The sequence below is a fragment of the Ursus arctos genome, unplaced genomic scaffold (genome assembly GCF_023065955.2).
Source record: "Ursus arctos isolate Adak ecotype North America unplaced genomic scaffold, UrsArc2.0 scaffold_31, whole genome shotgun sequence".
In the NCBI taxonomy this organism is placed as follows: Eukaryota; Metazoa; Chordata; class Mammalia; order Carnivora; family Ursidae; genus Ursus; species Ursus arctos.
Genome location: NW_026622997.1, coordinates 15541042 through 15549316, shown reverse-complemented (window position 1 = coordinate 15549316; position 8275 = coordinate 15541042).

Below are 8275 nucleotides of genomic sequence, written 5' to 3'. Positions count from 1 at the left end.
TCCACCTGTATCTTCTATCCCACCTGCTTTTACCTGGTTGTCCTTCACCAAATGGTTGGGGGGCAGAGGTGGGAGGAGCCTAATTCTCCTTCCCCGGGATCCAGGCTGGCCTTAGTAACCAATAGAATGTGGTAGAAGTGATGGTCCACGGTTTCCAAAGCTGGATCAGAAAAGGTCCTGAAGCTTTTGTGTGTTTCTGTCAAGACCCTTGGGTCTGGGGAAAGCCAATTATTATGTGAGAAGTCCAATTGCCCTAAGACTGTCATACTGGAGAGCAACAGCTCTCAGATGACAGCTAAGCAAGAAGCGCCAGCCAAATGAGCGAAGACATCTCCAGATAATTTCAGCCCCTGGCTGTTAAGTCATGCTCAACGATTGAGTCTTCTCAGCTAAGGCCCAGACATCATGGAATCCTGTACCCTGTTCAAATTCCTAAGCTGCGGAACCATGAGTATAATAAAGTAGTGGGTTAAGATGCTAGATTTGGGGATAATTTGTCGCACAGCCTTGAATTTTCTAGGCTATCAGATCCTGCACCAGACTCAACAAGCATGAGGACAGGGATTATATCTGATTTGTTTACCATTATAACCTCAGCTTTTAGCTCAGTGTCTGACACATAGTAAAGTACTGAATAAATAATCTGGACTAAATAAACAGATGAATGGAAGGGTGCATGGCATCTTCTTCTAACTTTGTGCTTATCCACCTTTTTTTTCACACTGTAAGCTTGGTGATCTGCTTACAATTGGTTTGCCCAAGATACTGTTTTTCTTCTCTGTCAAGTTCTACATCATTAATTCCTACGGTTTTCTTCTTGACCATTCCTTGACTAATGTTGGAACAATGGAACGGCCAATGGAAAGGCCTCGCACCATGGGGGTCTCAAGAAGCCCACCTGGTACAGCCCCCAGGTGGCCCTACTTTCCTCAGAAGGGGCCTGGGGTGAAGTGAGGAATGATTGAAGGCCATCAACCCTCTGAAGCCCATGAACTTGACATGGTCTTCATGAGGATGCAGAACCATTCATTAGCAAGATACTGCCTCTCTTTTTCCACTGACCCTCCCAGGACAGGGGGTTGAAGAGGCTGCAGAGAGATGGCAATCATACCGAAAACACCATCAGCTCCGTGCTCCAGGAGTGTTAGCTGGTGGCGGGCAGGAGGTTGAAGGTGAGGAGTGGGGAATTCAGACACTCTGCTGCATGAGATAATATCCATACCTTAAAAAGTGTGTCATCTTCCCTCTCCACCCAAACCCTTTCCCTGCTTACACTTGTTTGCACACTCGCAAGCATGAACGTGCACGCGTGCACGCACACACACCCCCCCACACACACACAGACACACACAGAGCCAGGAGGAGGCCTAGCATCCTGACTCACATCTGGTTGAAAGTAGGATGGGTGTAGTCTTCCACACTTAACCCAGCCATAGAGATAAAATAAAAATAAGAAGAATAAGGAGAATAGGAAGAGAAGGGGGAAGAGATGGGGAAGAAGGGCTTTTATTTCATGTTTGTTATATGCCCATGAATTAAAATACAAACTTTTTTTGCATAATGCCATTTAATTTGAAACAGCAATTCACAAAATAGGCATAATTTCTCATTTGCAGGCAAATGAACTTACTCAAGATCACATAGTAAATGTGGGAGCCAGAATTTTTAGCAGATCTGGCTATCTCTGAATTCCATGCTCTTTCCATTCGACTCGTCTATAGGGAGTTCTATTATCACCTAAAAGTACCCAAATAGCCCACAGAGAGAGTGTTCAAGAAGGATTATGACATGCAGTCACTTTGATTCTGACTCTGTCCAAATTTGGACCCCATGTGACACCACCTGCTTGAATTCTACTGCCCCCTCCACAATTACTGGGGTCTCTGAACACAGCCAAGAACTCTTAACTAATCTGGAGTGCAGTGTCTTGGCTGCACCGTGAAGGAAAAGAATTCAGGCCATGAGATTCCGACATAGGGCATTGCACCACGAGGAGATGGTTAAGAGATCTAGCTGATGGCTCTCAGCCATACATTGTTTTATACCCAAGAACACGTTTCTGCTTCTGGCAAAAAAAAAAAAAAAAGAAAAGAAAAAGCGACTCTCTAAGATCCATTCTGGTCGACCACATCAGCTGTTCTGATCATAGAAGCTGAGCCGGCTTTCTTAACTCCCCGTTACACAGTGTGTATACAAGCTCCGTTTGCTAAGATAACACAGAGTCATAATTTCTTCAACATTTACAGTAAGTGATAAGAAAACAAAAGACTGGAGTCAAGTGCCTTGGTTCTGGATCTAGTTACTCAAAGATTACAAAGAATTCTCAGAAGTTTTAGGGGTACGCTTCCTTGAAACACAGGCTTGGGGGACTGAGAATGTGGCCAGAGATCTATGACTATTAGCCACTGTAAAATGAGGAGTGAACCTCCAGTAATTACTTTTAATTGTTTGTTTTATGTTTCCGACGCAGCAAACATTTCCTAATCACCTGCTACCACAGAGCACTCTGTTTGGCCATCGAGCCCTATCAAGATGTAAGGAACATGATCTCTACCTTCAGAATACTACGATATGTTGGACGAAGGGTAAGTAATCAGCTAACACATGCTCCAGTTTTTTTGCCTTTGTCTGTTTTTGTTTCCACTTGAGACATTGATCATATTTGTAGGGGATTAGGGGAACAGTAGAATGATTGATACAAACCTGGGGTTTGCCAGGACCCCCTACAACTCCCCACTCTCATCCTCTCTGTCCATGGACTCTGCACCCACTTTTTCATAATCCTTCTCCAGGGACGCCAGGTCCTGCCCTAGGAACATTCCAAAATTTAAGGGAAGCATGTGGAAGGAAGAAGTCTATTCCAACGGGCAGTTAAATATTTGATTTTGATCAAGGGTTTGCTCCTTCATTTTGATTCAGTTCAACTTTTGAAGCCTCACTGTGAACTAGACGTTAAGCTACAGAGCAGAAAGAAATGGTCTTACATCCTGATTTTAACAAGCTCACCGCGCCTAGTGATTATAGAAAAGAAATTACATATTTCGGGGTGCCTGGGTGGCTCAGTTGGTTAAACGTCTGCCTTTGGCTCAGGTCATGATCCCAGGGTCCTGGGATCAAGCCTCGCATTGGGCTCCCTGCGCAGCAGGAAGCCTGCTTCTCCCTATCCCGCTGCCTGCTGCCCCCCCCCCCCCCCCCCCCCCGCCCCTGCCCCGGGCTTGTGCTCTCTCACTCATGCTTTCCCTCTCTCTCTCAAATAAATAAATAAAATCTTAAAAAAAAAAAAAAGGAAAGAAGTTACATATTCCAGCATATTGCTTTGTCATTTACTACTCTTCTTTGGGTCAAAATATAATTGCTCCTAACATACGCATTGTGCTTTTTAAATCTCAAAATCAGAATATGTGGTCGAGTGTGTAATTATAATCAACGACAACTTACCTATCACTTACTGTGCTGATAAGGGGTGTTTAGCCCCTTCTGTTTAAATACATTTCACATGGTCACTTCTATGTTGGGGGAAAAGAAAATTCAAAACCTTTCTCTACAAATCCTACTCTTTAGAATATGATGTAAGAAGTTGAATTTTACCCTCAGAGGTGCTTGACTAAGCCACATTACGTTATCTTTAGGATGGAAAATTCCACACTTCGCAGGGGTGATGGTTTACATTAACTCCAAAGAGAAAGAGGCCACATCAGAACAAATAAGAAAGAAATAAAAGAAAACAGAATTCTAGCTCCAGAAGAAAAGACAGAGGAGGTTAGGGAATTTAGAAATGGGAAAGAACAGATAGAACATATTAGAAAAAATAAGCAATGTGAACAGCGGCCTGATTTATTATAATCCATCATATCTTTGCTCATATGCCCAAAATAGGATTCAATGCGGCTCCGGGCAAATGACATCAAACACCAAAAGCAACAAATGACTCATAACTTAGAAAATCAGTTGAATGAGCTGTAAAAACGGGTCCAAGTTTATTTTTAGAATTTCATGGGGCGGTTTTATTTTCTCTTAATAATACGTCAGAATATATATACAATGGATTTCTCCAGGGTCTGAAAAATATATTTAAAGATATCACGAGTTCTATTTTAACATGGCTCTCTCCTCTTTTGATTTCTTTTTTCAGTTAAGTGCGGAGAACATTACAAAAGCATTCAAAAAGCTTTCTAACTGTGGTGCTCGAGAAAGAGGAATGAGGTATAATTGCGGTTTGATAGTAGAATGAAACAGATTTAGTTACGCCGTAAAGATCGTATCACAGATGGTGCTTCTCACCGTAGGGCCTTAGTATTTTCCCAGAGTTCATTGTCGACACCCCAACTGCGGTCTGCTGTGGCGGTGGGTCGCATTTTAATGGGTCCTGCTTTACTGAGTCTGTGTTTCATTTCTCCCCCAGTGACTTCCTCGTTTGACTTTCAGCTTGTAGTCATTCACCACATAAAAATACCAGAGCTAATAAGATGATTGGATGAAAATGCAGAATAATAACCATGTAATATGTAATGTGCAGTGGACACATATTATATATTATGGCAATTGCCTGCCTGGTTTAATTTTCAGCTGAGCAAAGGGAAAAAAAATCCGAGGTTGTGCTATCTTTTTCTCTATTATTATTATTACAAATATCTGTATTGGTCAGGGAACCACATAACTCCATCTCTGAGTTTTATAGTTTTTAAAGATTCTGGAATGGAAAGGTAGCCTAAGGTAAAACACTTAGCAAGCCCAGCTTTCCAGAGTTTTCTTACTTTTCTCATCAGAAATGAATTTCAAGTTAACCTTTAAATACTAAGAAACAAGAGTTCCCTAGGAAATTGTGGGGTAGCTAAACCCCAGGGTAGGGAGGGGGCAGGACACTGGGTGAAGACATCGTGTTCTTACTTATGCTTGTTAGCAGATGACTTTAAAGACGAATGGCCCTGGATCTTGGCATCTGGGAGTCTTTCCTCTATGCATGCGGAGAAGGAGACATCATGGTTTAGGAGTGGGGTGGGGGGAGTGCCTGGGGACAGTAAAAGCTTGGGCAAAATTCTGGTGCATACCAATTCCAGCCTCTCATTTTTCTATCCTTTTCAGTTCCTATCCTCTAACTTCCAGTCCAAAGAGAGCTCGGTTTGAGAAGGCAGCTCGAGATTTCTGCAAACATCTATCTAGTGGGTATGCCAGCTGCTGGAGATTTGGGAATAAAGGACCCCAAATCCCTGTCTGCAGGTAATTGAGAGTTTAAGTAGAGCAGTTTGGACTCGTTCCCCAGCGTTGTCAGGAACAAAGCTCTGCAAGCTGAGTAGCTTAAACAACAGAAATGTATTCTCTCACAGTCCTGGTGGTTAGAAGGCTGAGACCCCGTATTGGCAGGGTTCGTTCCTTCCCAGGGCTCCACTGTTTTCTCCTAGTTTCTGGCAGCCTCGGCGTTCATTGGTTTGTTGATGACCTTCTCCTGGCGTCTTCATGTCGTCTTTCCTCTGTGTTTATCTGTTTACGTGTTCAGATTTCCCCTTTTTATAAGGACACCAGTCATGTTGGATTAGAACCCACCCTAATGACCTCATCTTAACTTGATCATCTGCAAAGACCCCATTTCCAAATAAGGTAGCAATCACAGGTGCTGGGAGTTAGAACGCCAACATCCTTCGGGAGGACACAATTCCACCCATAACGGAATTGCTGTTCAAATGAACAAGAATTCTACAGCCTCTGACCTTCCACGCTGAACTTCATCTCCTCCCGAGATACTGAATTCTAAACTTCTACGACCCAGTTCCTGTCAAACCCCTCTGTCACTTCACTGCCTTTGTCTTCAACAATTCCAGCAACATCCGAGGCCCTGTTCCGATTTGAAAGTCTGCAGTAAACTCCTGCCTGCAATCTACTGTTGGCCAGCATGCCTTCCCCCACCCTTCCCTGCAAACAGATATTAACTTTACACAGACAAGTTAAAACCTCTATTCAAAGGTTTCACCAAAAAACATACTTCACTCAATAAAGATGTTTTGTGTCTACTGCTCTACTCCAGGGTCTACTCCTTGAGCTCAGTACACACTCTTGCCTTCAGTGAGAAACTCAGTCTAGTGAGGGACTGAGTAAAAAGCACAAAGCAAAGAAATAGAGGCTTTGGTAGGAGCCACCAGCGGGAGTGCATAGAATCTTTCCTGAAGCCAGACTGGGGGTGAAGGGGAGGAGAGCAGGGAAGGCTTCATGTAGGAGGGGACACCTGAGGTGAGTCTTGACATATATGCAGGAAGATTTATTCAGGCAACGATATAAAAGTGGAAAACGTGGGCAGTGGGGTGGGAAAGGATATTGGAACGAATAAAAGGAGAATGCAGCTGACCTCTGAACAATGTAAAGGTTAGGGGTGCTGACCCTCCCATGCGGTGGGAAAGTGTAACTTTTGACTCCCCCAAAACTTAACTCCTAATAGCCTACCTTTGACTGGAAGCCTTACCAAGAACATAAACAGTCAGTTAACACATATTTCATAGGCTGTATGTATTGTATACTGTATTCTTATAATAAAGCAAGCTAGAAAGAAGAAAGTGGTATTCAGAAAATCATAAAGAAGAGAAAATACATTTGCAGTACTGTACTGTATTTATTAAAGAAAAAACCCACAGACAAGTGGACTCTCCCAGTTCAAACCCATGTTGTCCCAGGGTCAACTGTACACTAAAAGGTGCTAATTAAATACTGGAAATATTAAGTAAATATGGAAAAGAGAGGGTGGTATGTTTAGAGTTGAATATGAGCCATTGTCTGTTCAACAAGTACAAACAGCTTGTCTTAGTCCGAGTGGGCTGCTATAAAAACATACCCTGGACTGGACAGCTGAAACAACCATTTATTTTTCATAGTTCTGGAAGCTGGCAAGTCCAAGATCACCGTTCTAGGCGATTCAGTGTGTGGTGAGAGCTCTCTTCCTGGCTTGCAGATGTTTGCCTTCTCATTGTGTCCTCACGTGGTAGAGGAGGGCAAGCTCTGGGCTCTTCCTCCTACAAGGGCACTAATCCCTTCTTGGAGGCCCCACCCTCATGACCCACCTAAATCAAATTACCTCCTAAAGGCCCTACCTCCGAATACCATCACATTGGGAAGTAGGACTTCAACATACGACTGTGGGGGTGGGGCACATTCCGTCCATAATACAGCTTCTGCTGATATTAAGAGGAGAAATGAATGTCCATTGCAGAAGACGGACAAGTTCTTTTGCTCCCCCACCCCAATGCGCATGGACTTGATCAGCCCCAAGACTGCGCTTTAGTGGACCAAATGTCTGATCAGTTAACAGACCTCTGATAATGGTCCATCACACAGTATAAGAGTAGACCTATCTAGACCATCTTTTATTATTTAGCCATGCAAACAGAAGCTTCTCCAAAAACCCACGTGGCTTGCCTGGCTCGGTGCTACAGAAGGATGACACTCGCTCTTCCCCATTCTGGGCATTAACAGTCTCAGCTGGAGTTGGGAGAATGTTCCTTCCCAGGCGTCACGTGATTGACGGACTGCTATTGCCCTCACTCCGGTCACCTGATGTCGTGGACTCCCCCGAAGCCTCTGATCTATGCTAATTTAAGATGGAAAACCTATCCCACGTTGCCTCCTTCACCTCAGGACAGAGCTCATCATTTCCTGATGCTTTGAAATGCACATCCAACCTCAGGATATGATAAAAGTTGACCAGATTGTCAAATAAACCACAAAGATTTAAGAAGATTATATGAGGGCTGAGAAGTTTAATTGAGCCTGCACTAAACAAAACAAGGTAGAAATGTAGGTCTCACTGGTTACATAATCATCAGTGTATTTTTACAAACAAAACCTCAGCATTCCTTTAACATCGTCTAGTAATCGGGAAGGAAATTGACGATGTCATTTGTTTTTCTTTTACATCATCGCGAGCCTTGACTGTGTCTTAAGCCATAGAAAAATGCCAGGATATGTGCCATTTGCCATCTTTTGGTATAAATAGCATTGGTGGGAAGGAGGAGACTGGTTGGAAAAAGCAAAAGATACACTGTGCACATAAGTGTGTTTTCTATGTGCCAAAGAAGAAGGTCAATAATGAAGCGATGTGGCTAACCGTGATTTGTCTTCCAGGATCAGATTCTGGGCCATTGAGCAACTCTGTTCCCTTCCGCTGGGTCCTGTCTTTTTCCATCCCGTTTGCTGGTGGTTTGTGGGTTCAGCTAACTCCTGGTCCAGCACTAGGCATCACGCAGAGGGTCTAAACACACAAATACCCTCGGGGCTTAGCTTCTGTTCCACGGGA